Below are 23,756 nucleotides of genomic sequence, written 5' to 3'. Positions count from 1 at the left end.
ATTGCATTGACGTGAGGTGATTTACTTACAGTTTAAACTCATTATTGAGTTCTATCGTTTTGATGCATGGGGTCAGCACACTTTTAATAATACTTAATAAAGTAAGTAACACGTGTTACAATTACCCAACCTATTAGTTTCTTTTAATTTACCTACAAAAGTAGGAGGGGCTGAGTTAATTTTGCTGAGATTCGATTATGACCTGCAGGTCAAACTCAATTCTTAGCAATGAGCACCTAATTCACCATGGTAATGAATATATTCTTCAATATAATGCTGCCGTTTCCTTCTTTTCTTTTTTGTGAAGTACCATCAAAAAAATTAGTGACTATGGCACATGCATTTAAGTCTATCTCGGGGGCTTGGTGACCTCTGCAAACCAATTGGCCTTCAGTCTAGTGGCTCATGATGTCAACAGACAACCCTCAATTGCAATATAATTTTGTATGATACATTTACTCATGTTATATCCCTTATGTGATTTTATTTTACATATTGCTGCTGTATAAAAACCTGCATTTCACAGGCCCCATGTACTACTGAAAATATGTCACAGGCCAAATTTTCATCAACATATTGACAGTCCCAAACGGCTCTAGAGAGGTTTCTTATTGTCCTCAAAGACAGCAGGATTATGAGACAATGTAAACCCAAATTATACAGCAGTGTTATCTACATAATGCTGCAAAAGAAGGCAAATTATGCAGAATTTTGAACCACATTTCAGGGTAGCATTATTTTGAGCAATTTGAGCTAGAAACAGCATAACATTTTATTGAAATCTGCATTTTAAGCGGCAAGTGTGTTAAACCCATTGTTATGCAGTAAATGTAGTATGCACCGAATTTCATAATTCCTCTCACTCTGACTGTTGTCTATTGTTTGTTTTATCAACAATCTATTCATGAAACATTAACAAAACCTAAATATTATAATTCCAATCAGGGCCCATTGTTAGTTACATCTTGAAGAGAATAGCTTCAACAATCTCTACCTTGCATGAACAGAAAGTGTTTTTAACAATGCAAATAGTGTTTTCCCAAAAGTCTACATTCCTATCTACACAGTTAAGGATTGCTCTATTCTTTTTACTGCAGACAACCAAACAGTCTAATTGAGTATTTCATTTGCCATTTTCAATATACATTTCTCCATTTCAAAAAAACCTTTTTTCTACTAATTGCCCTAAAATAAGCATGTAGTGTAAATAAGACATAGTGGTTAAAAGGTGTAATAAGGTCCTATATTGCCATCTCACCTTTCTGGTGACATTTGAAAACCACATTATCCTCAGGTTTTATAATGTCAGCCGAACACTTCAGTGGTAATATAGGATCATATTACATAGTTACCTCAGGTGTATCCTACATATACATATGTATACAATTTAGATAACCTGTGTATGTAACGTGGTCTTCAACTGCCAAATTATCTGAGTTTCCGTGACAGTGGTAAAGTTTAGCAGAGTGGTTTTGGACTGCCCATATAATAATGAAACTCATTTCACAGAGACCTGTTAAATATTTCCATTTTTCACAAGTCCATTTGAAAAATGGATTGCATACCAATTTATTTTGTGCAATAAAAGCACCCAAACAAGATATGCGTATATGACCTCCATGTTGATGCCAGAGAGGTAAGTACTAATGCCATAAATAATCTTTCAGATCATATATTACAATACTTTTAACACTTTCCAAGAGAAGACTTTGACTATAGTATTTTTCATTACTTAGAATAGGTGCTATATAATGATGTCCTTTTAATTGCAGTTACTTATTGGTGTAAGCATTTTGACGACATAAGCATTGTGTTTGGTGTGAGATTTATGGTCTGCTTTACTATGTTGAAATTTGTGGATTGTGGAACTAACCATTACCAATAAATCTCACTGATCTTTATTTTTTAATTCATAACCAGAACTGTACTTTAACTGTGATTTAATTAAGTGACTTTGAGGGATGTTTTGAACACAGGTTAAGGCGTTATAACCAATTCTAAATATAACGTCACCTTAACTATAGTTTATTTCTGTGATTATTTTCCTCATATCTAAATTCTATTAAATTATTTCTTTATCCGCTGTACATGGCCTTTGGCTGTGTGTAACAGGGGTTTGCCAACAACACTGGGCCACTGATAGTGCTTACACCTAGGTCCCGCCTGACTTCATTTACCCTAATGTCAGGTTATTTTTTAGAATAAATTGGCAGAATACATTGTTGGAGGACCATGATGTCAAAAGGTTTTCTGCTGTCAGAATTTCCACTCCTATGATGCCCTGTTTATGACGGCACATGCTATATCGCTGATGACTGCAAAAACAACAGTTGATGGACAGAATGCAGAACAATGTCATACATTCACTCCAGTACAGAGATCTGGGCCTAAGTCCATCGTTTTTCTGCACTCCACACCACCCCAGTTCAGACATGGCCATATGCAAATCAGCCTTGACCCTGTACCTCATGGGAACAGTCCAGCCCGAATTGCCAAGCCATGTCTTTCCTGGACCGGAATCAAGCATCCTAGGGCCGGTTTCTGGCTATCAGCCGTCTTCAGCCAGGATAGCTTGACTCCAGTGGTGTGGAGAGCATGGGACTCACGTCTGAGCATACCCATCCCACTCGGGGTGACAAATGCAAAAACAACAGTTGATGGACAGAATGCAGAACAATGTCATACATTCACTCCAGTACAGAGATCTGGGCCTAAGTCCATCGTTTTTCTGCACTCCACACCACCCCAGTTCAGACATGGCCATATGCAAATCAGCCTTGACCCTGTACCTCATGGGAACAGTCCAGCCCGAATTGCCAAGCCATGTCTTTCCTGGACCGGAATCAAGCATCCTAGGACCGGTTTCTGGCTATCAGCCGTCTTCAGCCAGGATAGCTTGACTCCAGTGGTGTGGAGAGCATGGGACTCACGTCTGAGCATACCCATCCCACTCGGGGTGACAAATGCAAAAACAACAGTTGATGGACAGAATGCAGAACAATGTCATACATTCACTCCAGTACAGAGATCTGGGCCTAAGTCCATCGTTTTTCTGCACTCCACACCACCCCAGTTCAGACATGGCCATATGCAAATCAGCCTTGACCCTGTACCTCATGGGAACAGTCCAGCCCGAATTGCCAAGCCATGTCTTTCCTGGACCGGAATCAAGCATCCTAGGACCGGTTTCTGGCTATCAGCCGTCTTCAGCCAGGATAGCTTGACTCCAGTGGTGTGGAGAGCATGGGACTCACGTCTGAGCATACCCATCCCACTCGGGGTGACAAATGCAAAAACAACAGTTGATGGACAGAATGCAGAACAATGTCATACATTCACTCCAGTACAGAGATCTGGGCCTAAGTCCATCGTTTTTCTGCTCTCCACACCACCCCAGTTCAGACATGGCGATATGCAAAACAGCCTTGACCCTGTACCTCATGGGAACAGTCCAGCCCGAATTGCCAAGCCATGTCTTTCCTGGACCGGAATCAAGCATCCTAGGACCGGTTTCTGGCTATCAGCCGTCTTCAGCCAGGATAGCTTGACTCCAGTGGTGTGGAGAGCATGGGACTCACGTCTGAGCATACCCATCACACTCGGGGTGACAAATGCAAAAACAACAGTTGATGGACAGAATGCAGAACAATGTCATACATTCACTCCAGTACAGAGATCTGGGCCTAAGTCCATCGTTTTTCTGCACTCCACACCACCCCAGTTCAGACATGGCCATATGCAAATCAGCCTTGACCCTGTACCTCATGGGAACAGTCCAGCCTGAATTGCCAAGCCATGTCTTTCCTGGACCGGAATCAAGCATCCTAGGACCGGTTTCTGGCTATCAGCCGTCTTCAGCCAGGATAGCTTGACTCCATTCTTCTTCCGTTCTGGGAAGGACATGGCTTTTGTAGTTCGGACTGGACTGTTCCCATGGGGCACAGGGTCAGCGCTGATTTGCATATCACCATTGTCTAACCCAGGGTGGTGTGGAGTGGAAAAACGATGGATTTGGGCCCAGATCTTTGGACTGGGGTGAATGTGTGACATTGATCCACATTCTGTCCATCATTGTTGTGTTTGCAGTTACCGCTCTAAGTGTACTGGGGATGCTCAGACGTGAGTCCCAGGCACTCCACACCACTGGAATCAAGCTAGCCGGGCTGAAGAGAGGTGTTACCTCGAAACCGGGCCGGTCCTCGGATGCTTGTTTCCGTTCTGGGAAGGACATGGCTTTTGTAGTTCGGACTGGACTGTTCCCATGGGGCACAGGGTCAGCGCTGATTTGCATATCGCCATTGTCTAACCCAGGGTGGTGTGGAGTGGAAAAACGATGGATTTCGGCCCAGATCTTTGGACTGGGGTGAATGTGTGACATTGATCCACATTCTGTCCATCATTGTTGTGTTTGCAGTTACCGCTCTAAGTGTACTGGGGATGCTCAGACGTGAGTCCCAGGCACTCCACACCACTGGAATCAAGCTAGCCGGGCTGAAGAGAGGTGTTACCTCGAAACCGGGCCGGTCCTCGGATGCTTGTTTCCGTTCTGGGAAGGACATGGCTTTTGTAGTTCGGACTGGACTGTTCCCATGGGGCACAGGGTCAGCGCTGATTTGCATATCGCCATTGTCTAACCCAGGGTGGTGTGGAGTGGAAAAACGATGGATTTGGGCCCAGATCTTTGGACTGGGGTGAATGTGTGACATTGATCCACATTCTGTCCATCATTGTTGTGTTTGCAGATATCGCTGATGACATCTGAAATCTAAGGCAGTGTAAGTTATACTAATAGAAGTTACGCATAACTGGTGCATTTCAGTTGTTTTTGTTTTTTAAACATTAGGGCTTTTTTTATTATTAGAAGAAGACTCAAATAAAATTCCACTTAAATCTTTGTTTTAGTCAGTAAAGATGTGTAGATATTTAAATATCTATATCATATGTTGTAGTGGCCTCCTACTTCATACTATCTATCGCCATTCTCTTTGTTTACCTTTTGTGCTAGTATATTTCCTGGTACCTTGCTTGCGTTGCAGAAGGTCTCTCTGCTGGGGGCTTTCAATAAAAGCTTTGCTCCCTCCCAGCAGTCTACCTCTTCTTTAGAATGTTCCAGGTCGTGTGTATGTGGGCGCACGCGCAAGGGGCTGAAAGAGGTGCATTAGGGACCATCAGCCTTACTCTGTGACCTGCTCCATCTTGTAAACCGGAATGGGGTGAAGGCGTGCTTCTTCAGGGTAGAGCTGCTCTCCCTCACTACTTTTTAGTTGTCAGCTGTCAGAAGTAATTTGTTACATGTGCACTAAGCATAATAAATACTTTGATATTGCAGTGCGTGCTGCCGCCGCGCAGCACTTCTGTTACTACTGCTAGAGATACCCAGCGCCTTTAATTAGGCATCCGTTTATTTATCACGTACTATGAGACTTCTACTTAAGGATTCTTTATATAGTATCGTTAGTAAGGCGTTCCTTTTTATTTGTGTATATAATTTAACCCAGAACGAGACACAGTTGATGCACACTTTGTCTTGTTGAGTGGTTGTAAATCGGTCGTGTTGTTGCTTGACTTGTGCACAACTAAAAAAAATATATTTAAAAGCAGCACATTACGTCTCGGTCAATTTCTGATCCTGTTTTGTGTGTAGGAAGTCGGGCAAGATGCAATGTGCACATGTTTCATTAGTGCATGATTTTCCTCTGGTGTGGAGTGTACCAGGGTAGTAATGTAGTTCGCCATTTCAAGAGCGGACGTAAACTCCGAGAGTGCAAAATGCCGTAGTATTCTTGGCACAAGCTCAACATTTGGGATATACGTGTTCTGTGCGTTCAACTAATGTTAATGATGTAATTATATATTGAAACCCGGAGTTTGTATCAGAACGCAAAGCTGCGTTTTTGGAAGGCTGTGCACATATTCAATCCCTTCCATGCCCGTGTTCTTCTCTTCCATGCCCGTGTTCTTCTGTGTGCTGCTCACCTCTTGCGACGGGGTCAGGCGCCTCTTCCGTAACCGGATCTGTTGATGCACCGTGGGGCCAGTCCGCATTCCAAGGCCGAGGCGGCGTGGGCCTCGCGCACCTGCCGGGCCAGGCGCATCGGCAGGAAGTAAGGGCCTTGGCAGCATATAATTAAAGAGGATTCTGCTCTCTTAAACCGTATGCTCATCTTGCAGGTTAACACGTGATTAACCCTCAGCAGAATCCTCTGAAGTCTACACCCTGCTGTAATCGCGTTCACTTGTCGTGTCTTCGGTTACACCTATATCCAGTCACTAAACCAGCATACCTAAAAAGCCGCATCCTCGTCCTTATGTTAGAGATTGCGTCATCTGTCTGTTTGCGTGCCATGACCTGTCTTGTCCTTATCATCTCTCCCTCCTGTTCCTTTTAAGTAACACGACTATTCGTAGATGGCCGTGAAAGAGCAGTTTTAAAAGGAACAATACACACTCAGGGCGGTAACACAGGCTCCTGTAGTCCCTGGTTGTGGGGAGGTGCCTGCGGGGGGTGGGGTGGGGTTGAGGGGCTCATTCTCCCCAAGGCCAATAAATATCTGTGACATATGGGAAAATGAGTGGACTATTTTACCAATCCGCAAGGTAGCTCATCATTTTGCGTTAATACACCGTGCACGCCTTGGGATATATCTTGATACCTGCTTGGCAGCCTCCTGCATCCCGTGTTATGGGAATATCTACAGTTTTTATGCTCCCAAATAACCGCATTTCATAAAACTGAAATTGCAAACCTTGCCTGCCTGTCAGCTGGTCAGTTGCATGAAGTGGTTGCCGCATACTTACACCACTTTATATACTGTTCCTTAGGTATGAAGGTAGTATGGATTGAAGTTTTTTCCTTGGCTCAAGAGCCTAAGCCTCAGCTGGTTTGGGTACCCCTTTAGTGCACACTGCCCCAGTACAGTCTTACTAAGTTATTGGTAAACTGACTGCTGCGGACAGCTGTTTATGTTTATAGCATTTGCATAGTGCATTCCCACAATTTGTCTTGCCTCGTGGTGCCTACAGTCATGTGACTTTTATGTAGGATTGTGGTAATTCTCATTTTACAAGATCACGGCGGTCTGTGTCATAATTTTGGTTCAGTAAAAGTTGGCCTGTCCAATGTTATTTCGGTATTTGTTCATATTTAGTAATGCAAAGTATACCATGTGACACATCCTGACAGAGATCTCTGCGCTGAATTATTTGTGTGGGTGTGACTATGTAAGATTGTGAGTTTTTTTGCTTCTTATTTTGTTCTTCATGGGTTGACAGTTGTTTATTAATTGCCCTGAGTTACTGTTTGGTTGAGCACAGCGAGAACGATATAGCATGCATGCAGTGTTGTGCGCTTATATATGTGGTATGGTTGCATGTGAAATGTTGGGTTATTGTTAGCCATGACAATCTTCGTGTGGTATTCCCTCAAACGTTTTGCCTTCACCCCCTGCTTTATGCTGATGTTTTTGTTGGCATTAGGATTCTGTGAACTTTACCTCTGCCAACCAGAGCTAAAGTGCTTGTGCTCTCTCCTTAAAACACCTGTACCTGCGTGAGCCCTGCTGCTGGCCTCTATTGGACTGGGTCTTGATCCCCACGAGGTGCCCCCCAGGTCATGGACCCTTTGCTAGCATCAGAGGAAGTTCCTCCAAAAAGAAAAAGGGGAAAATCTTAATGTTTGATCTCCTTGTGGCCGTGAACATGCCTGCTCATGCAGAAACTCTGCTACCCGTGATGATCACCAATACAAAGCTCCAGTGAGACCTGCTGTTCATGTCATCTGTGACTATCCACAATAACTGGCAACATGAGATCTGCACTTCTCAATGTCCGCAATGATCAACCACTGCAAAGCCCCAGAGATGACTGGATCATTGTGCTACAGTGACGACCATCCACAACACTCAACCTACTCTTTAGGCTGAGAGCCTGTCTAATCAGTCTTGGGTGGATTTGAAAGAATACCCTGGGGAGGCACTGAATGGTTAGGGGAGGCGCAGCAATGTGAGTGCTCTTGATGGGAGGTACACCTGATTCTAAGGGCACATGCTCAGCAGTTGCTTTACAAAGTTGCCGCAACACCCTAATAATAGCAAGCTCACTGTACCCCGGGAGCTTGCAAAGGAGGCAGACCTCTGGGTCAGCACCCGAGTGTCCAAGAAGGTTCCTGGGGGGAATCACCACAAGGGTGGGCAGGCTCCTCATCAAAATAAAGATAGGGGAGACAAAGATATTACCAAAGACTTATCTCAAGGCCCCCAAAAGAGTTTCAGGTAAAGGATTCTGAACTTAATCCTGATCAGATGAAGGGTAGTTTCTATAGGAAGAAACCTTCAAGACATTTTACTCTAAAGTGCTTTGAGTGCTGCAGATATGGGCATTTAAAGGACAACCCCAACTGTCTGAAAACGCAGCAGCTCCCCGCCCTCACTGATTGGCAGGTCCTGAGGTTGGCAAGTGTAGTGCTCAGGAGGAGGTTGCCACAGTTAGTATGATGGTAGTGCAGAGGTTACCCAAGTGTCCCTGGGTGACAGCAGAGAGATGTTGCCAAAGGCCCACATGCTTAAAAAGAGTAAAAAATATTGACAGTGGGTCACCATCAATGGGCAGAGGAATATGTCTCTTAGAGACACAGGAGCCACATGACTACTGTTCAATGTCATCTGGTGTCCTCACATAAGGTAATCCCCAGTGTTTTCTAACAGGTTGGGTCAGACTGAAGTTCCAACTTCATGTCTGCCTACATGAAGTCCATGTGGGATGAGTGTGTGGTAACTTATTTGATTTCCACGCCATACTACCCCCAGACCAATGGCCTTGTTGGAAGATTCATCAAGACCCTGAAGGGTACGATTATGGTCCTCACAGAACACATGAGGGGTAAGTGCCACAGAAGGGAGTGGGATTCAGACCCATCCTGTGTGTTATAGTCTCAGTCTTGTCAAGGTGGGGTGGAAGCAAGTTCCCACAAAGTCACTCAAGGATGTAGTGAGCTACATGTTGGCACTCTTGTCTCAGATGAAGCGCTTTTAGAAAGAAGCCACTGAAAACCTGGAAACCAGCTAGGAAGTGAGGAAGCACTAATATAAACAGAAGGTCACTCTGGTGGAGTAATCCCTCAAGCTGATAAGCTCATTGAATGGTTAGGTGCTGACAAGTTCCTGAGAATGTTTTAATTCAACATCAGGGTGCAGGCAGATTGCTAAGGAGAGGTCTGCATTCTCTACCTCCGAGGGTTACTTCTACTTTTGAGTAATGCCCTTTAGATTAAAGAATGCTCATGACACCTTTCAGAGGTTGGTTAACCGGGTCCTGACTGGGTTGGAGAACTTCAATGGCACCTACTTGAATAACATTGCAGACTTCAGTTCTAGTTGGGAGGACCCCCTGTTCCACATCCCAAAAGTGCTTCAGGCCCTACAGAAGGTAGCCCTGACTATCAAGTCCAGTAAGTGCCAGATAGGGCAGGAATATGTAGTGTACTTGGGTCACCAAGTCAGTGGGGGCAATAGTTCCACTCCTGCAGACAAATATTGAGACCATTCTGGCTTGGAAACCCCCCAAGACCCAGACTGAGGTGAGAATCTTCTTGGGCCTCACCAGTTACTACAGAAGATTTGTCAAGGGATATGTCACCGTTGTGGCCCCCTTGACAGAGCTGACTTCCAAGAAGCAACCAAGAAGATGATTTGGATGGAAGCATGCCAGAACACTTGTGACGCCTTGAAGGAGGCTATGTGCACAGTACAAGTGCTCAAGGTACCCTCATTCTGCAAATAATTACATGTCCAGACAGATGCAGCTGAGCGTGGCATAGGGGCTGTTCTCTCACAGCTGAGGGCTTGGAGCAACCTGTAGCATTCATCAGAAGGAGGCTACTGCCCAGGGAGCAGAGGTAGACTGCAAGCAAGATAGAAGCCTTTGCAATGGTCTAGACACTGAAGAAGTTGAGCTGATACCTGTTTGGGACTCACAGCCTCAGACAGACCATTTCGCTACCCACTAAAGTAGCACTTTAAAACATGTTTCAGGCGTGCCACTGCAGTCTGTAGTGTAGTTTTAAACTCTCATTTCGACATGTCAACATAAACAGTTTGCCTGGCCTAAACCCTCCTTTTCAATACTGAAAAGTCATACTTAAGGTAGGCCCTAACCACCACTAGGACAAAGTGCATAGTATTTAAAAGGAGACATGTTTGGTTAAGTTTGACATGTTCTAGCAGTGAAAAACTCCTGAAGTATTTTTTTCGTGGTTAAAAGGCCTACCTCTCCCATAGGCTAACACTGGGGTACACTGTTGCATTTAATAAGTGCTAACTTCAGATTGTGTAACAGGGAAAAATTGCCAGGACCTGTGTGATTCTTAGAATTTCTAAATTACCGCTAGACCAAACTATATTAATTTTATTTGATCTGGTACTTTATTAGTACATATTCTTCAACTTTTTAACTTTTTTAAAAGTATATTCAAAGCACAGGTCCTGGCAATTTGTCCCTGTTACAGATATACATACCGCCCAGCCAGAACCTTGCCCGTTGGGCCTAGCTCCCCATGATACCAACTTCAGATTGTGAGCAGGTAGAAATACACTGTTTCCACTCAAATTAATTGTAATTTTAAAATCCTCTTTAATGGTAACATCTGATTTTAAGTTACGATTCTGAAAATACCGCTTTTATAAAGTTAGCATTTTTCTCTCCAAACCAAATGTGCCTTTCTACCAGTGTAAATGACTGTGAAAGGCTCTCCTCTGGTGCTTTGTGTATTCATCCCAGACATAATGACACAAATGGGCCTTGTCTGTTGGGCAGGGTGATGCTTACCTGAGCAGGATGTCCTGGGGGGGTGGCACTCAACATACATGAGCTTCAGGAGACAGCCTCAGGACTTGTCCATCCCTTCCTGACTTCTGTGGGCTGCCTGTTTTGCCACAGAGAATACAGCTCACACCGTGGCCCGCCTGTCTTTTGTTGAACATAGTAAGTTTGGAACCAATCCCAGGAAAGGAGGAAGGTTAGATGAAGATGGTAGCCCCCACCCACAGGCTAAATGTTGCCTGACAATTCAGGACTTCATACTGTTGACACAAATGAAAATCCTCCAGGCTGGTGCACGTTGTGTCATGCTGGAGTACAGACCGCACTAGCAGTACCTCCTGGTAAAAAGTGGCCTCTCTATTGTGAGTCACGTGGTACTATCCTGTCACAACGGGTAATACCTCTCCTACTAGCTTACCACTGCAGATTGCACCTGCCTCTTATGTCTTACTTTTCTCTTTGGATCCTGAACCCTAACATCAGGATCAGTACCGCCCAAGCTTTTCTGAGTCTCAAAGTGGGTGCTTGCATTCTGTGTTTCCTTCCTCTGTATGGCACTTATTGCCTAGAATGCATGCTTGAGGGGGGCAGCTACCCTCCCCTAGATAACCATCTTCCTCCAATTTTGGGGCACTAAGCCCATTGAGCGATCTAAATCAATTCCATCAACATCAAGTACTGCTCAGTCCTGTTGAATTACAGAGGAATAATGAAAAGATCTTCAAATGGGAAAACCTTGAAATCCTTGTCCCTGAGAGTGCTTCATTATCGGGCACAGTTTGGCATCTTTTGCTGCTTTTGCAGGTTAGCGTCACTCTTAGAAACCTTTGCTGAGGTCAAAATTCATCAGTTGGGCAAGGCTTGAAATAGCAGTGAGCAGGATTCCACAAGATTTAATACACCTTCCTTGAGTAGCTTCTGTACCTTGTACTAATCATTACCAGAAAAAACATTCAAAGTCCCATCTTTTAGAACTTCGGTTCTGATGAGCCAGATGTCCCAAATCTTCAGGAACACCAGGTCAAATGTTGAAGTACCAAACAGGATTGTTCGGTCACAACTACAGACAAAAGACCGGTTCCAACTGGTCTAGCAGGGTTTTCTTCCAGTCATATCCTCCACTCTCTACTTCCAAGGGGCCCCTAATAGGCCATCTTTTCAGAACCTGAGAGTAGCATTTAGAGCCAGAAATTGGAATTCCTGTTCAAGTTAATCTACAATTTTTTTCATGGAGCAGGAGAGATGGAATATTTGGCCAGTACATTGTAATGTCCATGTAAGGATATTTTGCCAGCAGTACGTGGTTTGTGAAATAGTGAAATTGTAGCGGGCAGTGGTTAACTTGTAAGAAAGAAGTGCCGGGGCTTTCGTCAGGAGACAGCTTGCACAAGCCCATTTCTCCTGTTAGCACCGCCTAAAAAAGAGCCAACTACAAATAATGAAAGTGGGGAGAGGGTGTGACGTAATTGCCAGAGCTGCTGACTTTGGACCTGGGGAACCAGCTTTGGGTATCGGCGCCTGCTCAACATCCTGTGATTCTGAGCAAATCACTTAATCACCCTGTAAATGAATGTGCCCTTATACCGATTTCATTGACGCTGATGAGGGAGCGTGCCCTGGAGTTTTCCTTGTGACTTTTTGCCCACTCCTCGCGGCCCCCGCTTCGCGGGAGCCGCTCGTGACAAAATCAGTGAAGGAAGTGCAGTTTCCATCTGGGCACAAGGAGTGGTGTTGAATCCCGTACTTTGACTCTGCTATCTTTAGGCTGAGGCGGGACTGCGAGGATCAGTGTTCTGTGCGGCGCTGATCGGCCGCAGCTGGTCCTCTTCCCGCCCCCTCCCTGCTGAAATAAAAGTCGCCGTTGGAGTATTACCTGTGGGATACCAATTTCATTGACGCTGATGAGGGAGCGTGCACCGGAGTTTTCCTTGTGACTTTTTGGCCACTCCTCGCGGCCCCCGCTTTGCGGGAGCCGCTCGTGACAAAATCAGTGAAGGAAGTGCAGTTTCCATCTGGGCACACGGAGTGGTGTTGAATCCCGTACTTTGACTCTGCTATCTTTAGGCTGAGGCGGGACTGCGAGGACCAGCGTCCTGTGCGGCGCTGATCGGCCGCAGCTGGTCCTCTTCCCGCCCCCTCCCTCACCATTGCCTATTTCTGCATTTGGCCTCCACGCGCACGCGGGACACGCGCGGGCGCTCGCCGGGCTAAGCCCGGGCAAAGGGCGGGCCCTCTGTGGCACTAGGAGGCCGGGTTGGGCAACCCCTTCTGGTTCGTGAGAAACTTCCCTGACAGGTTAATCCAGGACATATCACCCCCGGGAAGTAAGATTGTCTATCCACGTGGCCATTTGTTGCTGACTGGGTTGTACTATCATATTTTAGAGTTCTTTGTGTTTTTCTATTTGGTTGTTTAAACATTATCATTGCTAGCATTAATTATAGGGGATATATATTTTGTATCATAGCATACGGTAATGCCTGCACTATTAACTAAGAAACAGGGGGTGGTAAAATCAACTTTACCTAGCCTGACGGTGATCGACCACATGCTCCAGAAGACCATTGGGGTGGTGGCAAATGCCATCGAGCATACGGAGAGACGCCTCTCGCCACTCCTCCACAATTAACATATCGGGGACCACTATAAACTCACAGGATTCATTCATGGTTCCTTCTTTTGTATCTCTCCCTGGTATACACCACACTTTAAATACTTGTCATACCCCTTCTAATAGAGATAATGCTCCTATGGAACTACAGACGTTGCCAATTAGATCATCCTTGTCCCCTGCCATCCTCAACAAACGTTCATCATTGGGGAGGATTACAGTAGCTGTCACTCCTCCAGATCAGAGTGGGGAGGTTAATTATGAGGGTGACATAAGTATCCCACTTCAGCTACGTGATCAGAATTTATCCATGGAGCTGAACATGGATGTAATACATGAAGTAATATCTTTATTACCTTCTTCTGGGGAACAACCACCAGTTGAATCGCAATTACCTCACCCATTGGAGGCTATACAGGGTCAGACATACCTGCAGCAAAAAAAAGAGGAAACGCGGGGGAGCAAAACAGCAAGGTAGGAGTGCAAAGATTGCAAAAATGGTAAGGAGTCCACTGAGGAAAGAAAAAACACTAGGGAATCCACAATTACCAGATAGAGAAAGCGGGTCAGGATATAAATCCCCCCCTTCCCATTCCCTGTTTATGGAAGAATTAATGGCGAATATGGAACAACTGGTTAGGTCGTTAATACTTCCCCTAGTTCACAGGGTCAAAATTATTTTAGATAAATTGGGGGAAATTGAAAGCTCGATAAAGAAGAATGCTGGCCAGACTAGGGAGTCAATAACAAATACGCACAAAAATCTCCCTATTAGCTCCTCTCCATCTTCCGTTTTAGCTGGGAAAAAGCAAAGTAAGGTATCACAACCTGAATCAGAGAGGTTAAATAAGATCTCTAGTACCACAGTTAATAGGCCCACTCACCCTAAGAATATTACAGGGGATGGACAAAGGCAAAAACCAGTAACTGTCCAAAGTGGAAACGCCAAGATGGAAGACAATAGGTCTAATTTCCATCCAAGGCATCCTAGAGTGTCATGTATTCCTATAGGTTCTGAATCGATCCCCCTATTCCTGACCCTATTCTGGTTAAACTAACTATCAAGTTAACTAACAGTCAGCCCATGAGGCAAGAAAAGCCCCCATGATGCAGATACCGTTATCTGACGCAGTCACACTACGGCACAGGAACGTGTTATCTGATTAGGTCATAACGCTTGAGATCTAATTAGACAAGCGACATTCCTCCAGCCCCTGATAAGGCATACGACGTTCTCATAACAAATCAAACCTATGACAACCTGGAAAATCCGTGCGGCCATTGTTTTGATTTCACAGAGAACTTCAGTAAAAGAATGTGCTAACGAGCAAGTCGTATGACATCTTTATTGACGCATCTATGTCCATCCTTACGTCAATCTCGGCACCTTTAAGGTATAAATATTGCCGATCTTGCCCTATGCAAACACACGCGTGGTGACGAGACGGAGCAGCCATACTTGCCGAAGCCCAGAAGCAGAGCAGACCCCGCTGGCAGCAGCCCCGCCTTCCTGACGCGCTGAGAGACGCGCTGCTATCTCCTACCGAGAGACCCAGCACCGGCGCTTTCGGGCAGCCCTCGCAGGCAGCCTGGAATATCGAGACCAGAGAAAGAGATACCATTCCTCATTCATCCTAACTTCCAGGTACAGAACTGAATAACCCCTCACAGAGAATTCTTTAGTTATTCACTTGGCAAAAACAAACTTAACTTAAACTGTAACTTTCTATTCCCGCCCACGCATTAGACTTAGGTCAGGTACACGGGGTAGGCGTATTTAGAAACACCAGTTGAGTACGTTTAGTCAAATGTATATGTGTATGTAAATATATTTTAATCATTTTAAACATCATATGGCTCAGAAACCATATCAATGTTTTTACAGTATTATTTTATACTATTGCTTTTAATGTATGCACTTTACTTAACTATAAGTATTGCAATAATATCGATCCATTTCTCTTGTACGAGAAAAGAGACTGATCAATAAATAACACCTTTTTATTGAACACGCCCGTCTCTTCTTTTTCTCTACAATCTGATGAGACTAAGAATGCACGTACTGACTGAGTAAAATAATTGCCTTGTGCTCATACGACTCTGGAGATACACTCTTGATTAGGGGAGAGCAAAGTTGTCATGTTCTATGGTTGTCAGAAACGAAATCCCTTCTTGTCTAATCAGGGGAGTTAATTCTTTCCTGAACATTCGAGAAAGTTTCTAGCGAACTCTGAGCTACGCTGGCAAACCCAAAACTTTAAGTCTAGTATCGACAGTAGTAGACCTAGTTAACGTCTGGCCTAGGCCTTTACTGCTGTAGGTATTATTCCAATGCGCAGAGCCTATTGGGAAGATAGGAACTACACTACAAGAGGATACGGGGGGACTGTAGACCTTCCCCCGCAGGCAGCCCCCTTTGTAGTAATTTTGACAGGAGTACCAGAATTAGAGAAGGGAAAGATAGAAGACCATCAAACCCTGAAAAATAAGGTTGTTAATTGGTTGGTAACAAATAGGCCGTTGCCACCTGATATAAATGGGGAAATACTCCATGTTAGAAGAGTAGGGTGGCTGGGTCATAGACCTAAGGATTTAACGGGGGATGTGATTATTATAAATTTCAAGGATCCCAGAGTAGTTAAACATATTGGAGAATGGTTTAATGACAGAGGTGGGGAAGGAATCACCACAAAGGCTCTAACCTTTTTCAATCCCCAGTCGCTTATGCTGAGAACCCCTCACCCATCCTCTATCCCCCAGCCGCTGATACATCATAGAGGTCCAGCCAAGTTTACCTCAAGAACCCAACTACCCTATCCACACTCCCCATACCATGAGTACAAATTATTATACATCAAATTGTTTGGTTCGCGGGCATGAAGATAGGCCCTTCATCCACCGGGGTCTGAGGTCAAGACAAGACCAGTACCCTCCTCATTGGACAATCCCTATGTTCAACCGGTTTGGTGTCCTTTCAGGTGTGGATGAACAAGACTGACTTCCAAAAGTAATTGAGGGGGTGAACCTAGCAATCCCTAAGAATAGGCATTTAAACCCCACATTGAGGTATGTACCCTGCGAGAAGGGAGGTGACTTAAAGAAGATAAATATCTTTCCCGAGAGGGAATCCTCTACTGGCAGGCAAGATTGTAATATAACAAGATCCTTTAAGCCATCATTGCTAATTGGAACAGTGCGGCCATGTAGGGACGGAACTTCCCATCTTTCGAAGAAGGTTGAGAATGAATCACGGCAATCTGGTAGTCTTCCCTCTGTCTTAAGGGGGGTGGATGGCAACTTTGCTTCATTGAAGCCGGACCCGGCCCCCCCTCCCACTACCCCGTGTTATAGAACTATCCCTACCACAAATAGCTCATTCCTTGCTAATCCCGTGGCTTGCGAGGTGGAGCCCCGTAGCCTGGTTATTCCCATGGCGAAGGCTTCATCATGGAATATAGCTGGCCTAGAATCTAAGCTTGTACTACCAGACTGGGCTAGCTTCATTGACAAATCAGATATTTGGTCATTCCAGGAAACCTGGGCTATATCCCCGGTTTTTCGTACAGGTTTTCTAAATATTTTTAGACCAGCGGTGAAGGGCGCAAGAGGTAGACCAGTGGGAGGTCTGGCTATCTGGGTTCGCCAACGCGAGGGTGTGACAGTGGTAGAGATCCCGATTGATAGTTTGGATATGATGGCCATACGGGTTAGCTCCTCAAAGGGATTGGATGTAATTATTGTGAACATTTATATGAGGGGTCTTCCTGGGGGAAAATGTTCGCCGGTAGCTCATGTACTGGAGGGCTTCTTAAATTCCCTGCCCAGGAGTGCCAACAGGGTGGTGATGGGGGATTTTAATACCTGTTTCGAGCCTCTGGATATGGACGATGGCAGGCTCTCAGAGGTTGAGGATTCGATGTGGGGTATTTTCACGGGCTGGAACTTCAACCCATCAAGAAATGGACGCAAGCAGCTCTGTTTATGAAGGGTCTATCTTTGGATAAGGGCATGTGAGCAGTCAATCGTAGACTGAAGTCAGATAGGCTAGGGGCAGTGACATATGACAATGGAAGATCTGGGTCCCGTATAGACTACATTATGGTAAATTTAGAGATGTGGTCTAGTCTGTTAGATATGGTGGTCTTAAGTAGACCTGAAAGTGACCACAACCCCCTAGTCCTCTCTATAAAAGACACCAGCTTCTCTGAGTCAACTAGGGCTGAAATCCCATTGGCCCAGGTTATCCTAGCTAACAACGAAAGAAGGGTAAGATGGCCAAAAATAGTATTAAATGAGGAAGCTATGTCTCGGATTAGGAGCTTGCTTATGGCTACATTGGCTAAAATTCATTGTTTTGGGCATCAGTCTGAGATCATAGCAAATATCCCTACCCTACATAACGATCTCCTTACGAGTCTTAAATCATTATTTGTAAAGAGTTCTTCATCAAGTTCTCGAAGTAAAAAAATGAGACCCTGCTCATGGTTTGATAATGCATGTAGACAGGCCCAAAGAGCATTGCATATAGCCATAAAATCTAGAGTGCAGGATACTATTCGTAGCTGTAGGGCCACATACAAGGCTGCTCAAATCTCGGCTAAGAGGAATTGGGATGAGGAACGCTGGAGGGAATTGCTGGAGGCTTGTCAGGGGCATAATATGACTACATTTTGGCATTATCTTAAATGGGGCAATCGTCCCCATGATGCAGTCCCTTCAAATTCTGTGGAGCCAAAGGAATGGGTTCTGTATTATGGCAATCAATTCAAAGTTAATTGTAACACCACTGCCATTTTGTCTCCCTTTATTTGTGAGGAAGCCTTGGTATTTTCCCCTACTGAAGTAAGTGAGGTATTAAAGGCAATTCCGAGCGGCAAGGCACCGGGTCCTGACTCCATTCCGGCTGATATGTTTAAACAGGACCATGACCTTTGGGTCCCCTACCTTACATCACTGGCTAATGCCTTGGAGAAAGGAGCAGGGGTTCCTGACTCTTAGTTGGGGGCTGAGATCCTATCTATCTACAAGAAAGGCGATTGTTCCGCTCCGGCTAATTATCGACCAATTAGCCTTATTGATGCGGTCCAGAAGATAGTGGCTCGTCTTCTTTTGGGCCGAATTCAGTGTTGGATGGGGGTGTGTTTTGGCACCTACTCTGTTCTCCCTGTTTATTAATGGGGTGACAAACTATTTTTCTGATTTCCCGACGGATGCGCCCTCTCTTGCTGGGAGGAAAATCCCCCTGCTCATATTCGCTGACGATACGCTCATAATTTCTAAAACGAGGCAGGGCCTTCAGTCAGCTCTGTCCCGTTTTGAGCTTTTCTGCAGCGAGCATGAGCTGGAGGTGAAAGTTGGAAAGACCAAATTTATGGTTCTTCAGGGTCCAAGAGCTGTTAAATCAAAGGTCACAATGAGTGGGGTTACCTTGGACCAAACAGAGGTCCTTACATACTTGGGTGTTACACTGAGCGAAAACCTAAGCTGGAAACCCCAGTTGGACCTCTTGTCTCTTAACCCCTTCAGTGCTGCGCGAATTTCGCTGCAGTGCTGAAGGGTTTAAAAGCGTATTGGCTCATGACGGAAATGTTCCGTCATCAGCATCGGAGCACCGACGCTGATGACGGAACCGTTCCGTCATGAGCATGGAAGGGGTTAAAAATGCCCAAACTGAAGGAACATTCCAACTCTCTTACCAAACCCCTGGCCCCCCTGCTTAAAATGTATGGTTATAAAATTCTACGCTCTATCTTATATGGTGCAGAACTGTGGGGTTATAGCGATTTATCAGGCTTAAAGGTTGCTCAGAACACATTTTTTAGAATAGCCACTGGGTTACCCCAATCCACCCCTCGTCTGCCCCTATTGTTAGACTTGGGAAGTAATTCGATAGAAGACGTGGTACGGTATAGACCACTGGCGTTCTGGCGGCGCTTGTGGACTACACCAGAACTATTCATGTATGCAGAGGCCATCTTGGAGATAAAGGGATTACAGGGGGCTTCTAGGGTTCCATGGTTATCGTCTCTTAGAACCTCACTGCTCGATATGGGATTGGAGGCCCTGTGGGTAAATCCTGCTAGTGCCAACTTCCCTTCCAAAAGGATCCTCAAAGAAATGTATTGGTGTAGGATCAAGGAGAAGAAACTATCTACTGTGTGGGGGTCCTCCATGACATCGGCCTTTCTAGTTAATCAGGAAGTCCCGAGGTTTGAAGATTATTGGGATTTAATAACTAAGCCACTCGATCAGAAACTGTACCACCAGCTGAGAGTGGGCTCACTTCCCCTCCGTGGGCTAACACACTCTTGGAATCCAGAAAGTAGTGACAAATGTCCCTTTTGTATTAAGGAAGTAGAATCTATTGACAATTTTTTATTTTGCTGTACAATGTACTCATTACTGAGACGTGTCTGGTTAAGACCTGTATGTTGTTCATTGGGCACCAGATCAGCAATTACTGCAAGTAGGATTCTGAAAACGGATACTTCCGCCCATATTGTCATTGGTGTGTCAAAATTCACTAGCTGGGCCTGGTCTATACGATCATGGAACTTGAGTCCCCGAGTCATATCTTAACATTATTTGTGCATCATTCGTGTGTTAGATGTCGGTTACAGTCATGTGTCTTCGATGTTATATTTAATACTGTTTTATATAGGTTTTAGTATGTTCAGTATATTATGGTCTTAAATAATTTTAATAATTATGAAATGTATTCTCATGTTTGATGTATACTTGTCTTTTATGATGTAAATCGAATAAAGACTTTCTTGACTTGACTTGAATGTGCCCTTAACTGATGCACATAAAGAGTATGCGCGGGCAGAGAACTCCACTCCGCCTGCAGAGTGTGCGGAGATTTGCCTACTCCGCATTCTACGCGGAACGCAGAATAGGCAAATTTCCTCACACTCTGCAGCGGAGCGGAGTTGGCCAGCTACCACCTCCACCACCCCTATTAAAAATGAATTAGAAATGAATTAAAACAAAAGCAAAAAACACTTATCTGGACTGCAGCATCCCCGGGCTGCCCTCCTTCTCTTTCTCGCCATCTGTGGGTGATCATTATGAAAACTGTGCATGCCCGTGCATGCGCTTTTCTCGCGTGGTTGCATGGGCAGTTTTTGCATGATCACCAGAGACGGCGAGCAAGAGGAGGAGGGTAGCCGCAGTACAGGTAAGTGTTTTTAGTTTTTGTTTTAATTATTTTCCAATTATTTTCAATAGGGGGGGTGGAGGCGGGTGGCGGAGCAGAGCAGAGTTCCATGGAGTTTGTTCCCAACTCCATTGACCTCTGCATAGTCCCACTCCACCAGCTCAGCCCAGGGTTAATGAAAAGTGTTGGTGTTGATGATTAAGTGCTAGTGCTGAGCACCGGATACCACTGGCTCAAATTAAGCACTGGGATTCAAAATCAGACATCACTTTGGAGTGTATTGCTGAAGAGTGCAGATCAAGTCTTATGGGGGGGTTTAAAGCAGATACTGTTGTGCGATTTTGTTTAAATAAAGTTGAAGTGTCTATGTCTGGTATCTGATTGGATCGATGGTGTACATTGTTATCAAATGAATCCTTTTTTTGCATAAAAACTTGAGCACATAAAAATAAATCCTAACCAGTATAAAGATTAATGTCATATCCATGTTTATTTTCTAGAAAGGAAGGCTTCCATGTGAAACGTCAGAACTGTAGCTTAAGTGACTAAACTTTCCCAGAACCCCGTAGTTAGTTAGTAAAACAATCTTTTGAGCAATGAAGAGTGACCAAATGCCATTTGCCCAAAAATTGTATTTGCACATACGATAAAGCATCACGGCCGCCAAACAGATACTTGTACAATACCATTAAAACAAGATGGGCGCCTGGTCCATGGCTGCAACTGTATGTCTGAGACCAGAGCAGTGGTTATCAGCTTATCGATCCCACCTATCCTTGTTCTAAATGGTGCCTCTCCAAAGATGTCAAGAGAGCCATAGATTTGAGGGTTATGAGGAACATTTTTGCAAATGCTAATAGGCAGGACTTTAACCGGGATGAAAAAACTGGGAGGGGGGGTCTCTCAAAGGAGTATGGTCATTGTATTTAAGGGCGTGGCTTAAAAACATTTAACCTAAAAATCAATGCTTAGCATAGAGTACAGTCCAATTGGTATTTGCTGCTTCTGTGAATGCATCCAGATATATAATACAACAAGCATCATTACACATACTTGCCAGCGGTTCTTAGTTGAATAAGATAAATAAGCAACAACTATGGCTTTGTTGTATATAATACTAGGAGCCCGTCCCGACGTTGTCTGGGTATGAAATAGAATGTGTGTAATGTGTGTATTTGGCAAGGGCAATTTGTTTTAAAATCTCGCGGTAGACAACATTTTTTGTTTCATTAGAATCGGGACGGAGAAGGCCCAGCTGCAGCCCTGGTTGATGTTAGCAGGTGCGTGTAATTGGTGTAGTGATCCGCCGCCTGAGCCCAGCTACAGCCCTGGTTGATGTTAGCAGGCGCGTGTAATGTTGTTGAATGAGAGAGTTATCAGCCGCGGGTAAATCCGTTTAATGAGAGAGTTGAGTGACAGCGAGTAGGAGAGGCTGCAGTAATTGTCCCCGCAGACACGCTCATTTGCGTGTTCCCCCGCTTGAGGCCCAGATGCAGGCCTGTTTGATGTTAGCAGGTGCGTGTTCCCCCGCTTGAGGCCCAGCGGCAGCCCTGGTTGATGTTATCAGGCGCGTGTAATTAGTGTACTGATCCGCCGCCTGAGCCCGGCTAAGGCCCTGGTTGATGGTAGAAGGTGTGTGTAACTTCGTTGAATGAGAGAGTTCAGTAACAGCGCGCAGGAGAGGCTGCAGTAACGTTACTTACCACGCCTCAAGCTGAACGCGTTTGTCACTGCCCCAGCACACGGCCACAGCAGACGATCTTCTGATTAATGTACGACACACATGGCATGAAGGGCGGAACGTAGCAAATGCCCCCAGCGTGCCCCTTGATGCGGTGCAATTGCGTTCACATGGCATGAAGGCCGGACACCCCCCCCAGCGTTTCTCACGCCCCCAGCGTGTCACGCCCCCAGCGTGTCACGCCCCCAGCGTGTCACGCCCCCAGCGTGCCCCTTGATGCTGCGCAGCAACGTAATTGGCGCTTGTATGTACGACTCACATAGCATGAAGGGCGGACACACGCCCCCAGCGTTTGTCATGCCCCCAGTATTTGTCACGCCACCAGCACACGCCCACAGCCCACGATATGATGGCCGTACCACACGCCCCCAGCGTTAGTCACGCCCCCAGCCCACGCCTACAGCCCAACGCAGACACACCCGTAAGGGACTACTTTGCTGGCACGGTTCTTTTATCTTTTAAATGTATATGGTGGCCGTCTGCATAGCCTATGTCCTTCTGCTGCAACTGCCCTTTCCAACGCTGTATTGGGTGTTGTGATTGGTGGTGTGGTTACTGAGATTACCCGTCTCAAAGGTTTGGGCTCTCTCTTCATAATATTAGTATGGATGGACTACATATGTTTTAATTTACTATATGTGAGTATTGATGTATATAAGTGATTATAAGTGAGAGTGTGAGAGATTGGAAGAGTTCCTGTATAAATAAGTATGTGTTTCTATAAGTGATTGTTAAAGAGAGTAAGTATGTGTATGTTTCTGTAAAAGTAAGTGTAGTGGTGTGTGTCTAGCTGTATATGCAAGTAAATGGATGTTTGATAGTTTATTTGCATGTGTGAGTATGTGTGTGAGTAACTGTATGGATGAGTATTGGTGTGTAACAGGATGTATCGGTGTATAAGTACATATGATGAGTGAGTACATGTATGAGTGACTATATAGAACTGTTGGTGAATGAGTGGATGTGTATGTAGATTTTGGAATTACTGAATAGGTTGTTCTAACTGGTATTGGTATCTGCATTTTTTTGAAAATTTTAGTTTCTATTTTTGAAGGTGTGTATCAAAGGTTATATTACGCTGAGAGGAGGTCTGCCACTCTTTCACAAGGATAATGTCATCAGTGATGTCATCAGTGATGTCATTTGAGGTGTCATCAGTGATGTCATGAGTGATGTCACGGACCATGTCATGAGTGATGTAATATGTGACGTCATCAGCAGTGCATTGCGGGCGCGCGAGTTATAGTTAGCTGAACTAACTATAACGGGGGAATTTCAATGGTTTTGTATGAGTGAAATGTCCAGCTAACTATAACATGTGCGAAACCTATGGTTTTTTCAGTGAATTTCCAAGGTTTTTTAAATGCTAATTCCTAACTATAACGTGGCTGAAACCTATGGTTTTTTCAGTGAATTTCAAAGGTTTTTTA

At 44.9% G+C, this 23,756-nt stretch overlaps 1 protein-coding gene across 5 annotated transcripts in view; it reads left to right on the top strand.

Annotated features, from left to right (window-relative positions):
* Window positions 1–23,756, top strand: part of CADPS2 (calcium dependent secretion activator 2) — a 2,489,915-nt gene that overhangs the window by 2,265,091 nt on the left and 201,068 nt on the right. The gene's annotated exons all lie outside the window — the stretch shown is intronic.

Source organism: Lissotriton helveticus, chromosome 1_1, assembly GCF_964261635.1.
Source record: "Lissotriton helveticus chromosome 1_1, aLisHel1.1, whole genome shotgun sequence".
Classification (NCBI taxonomy): domain Eukaryota; kingdom Metazoa; phylum Chordata; class Amphibia; order Caudata; family Salamandridae; genus Lissotriton; species Lissotriton helveticus.
This window is presented reverse-complemented; position numbering and strand designations above follow the sequence as displayed.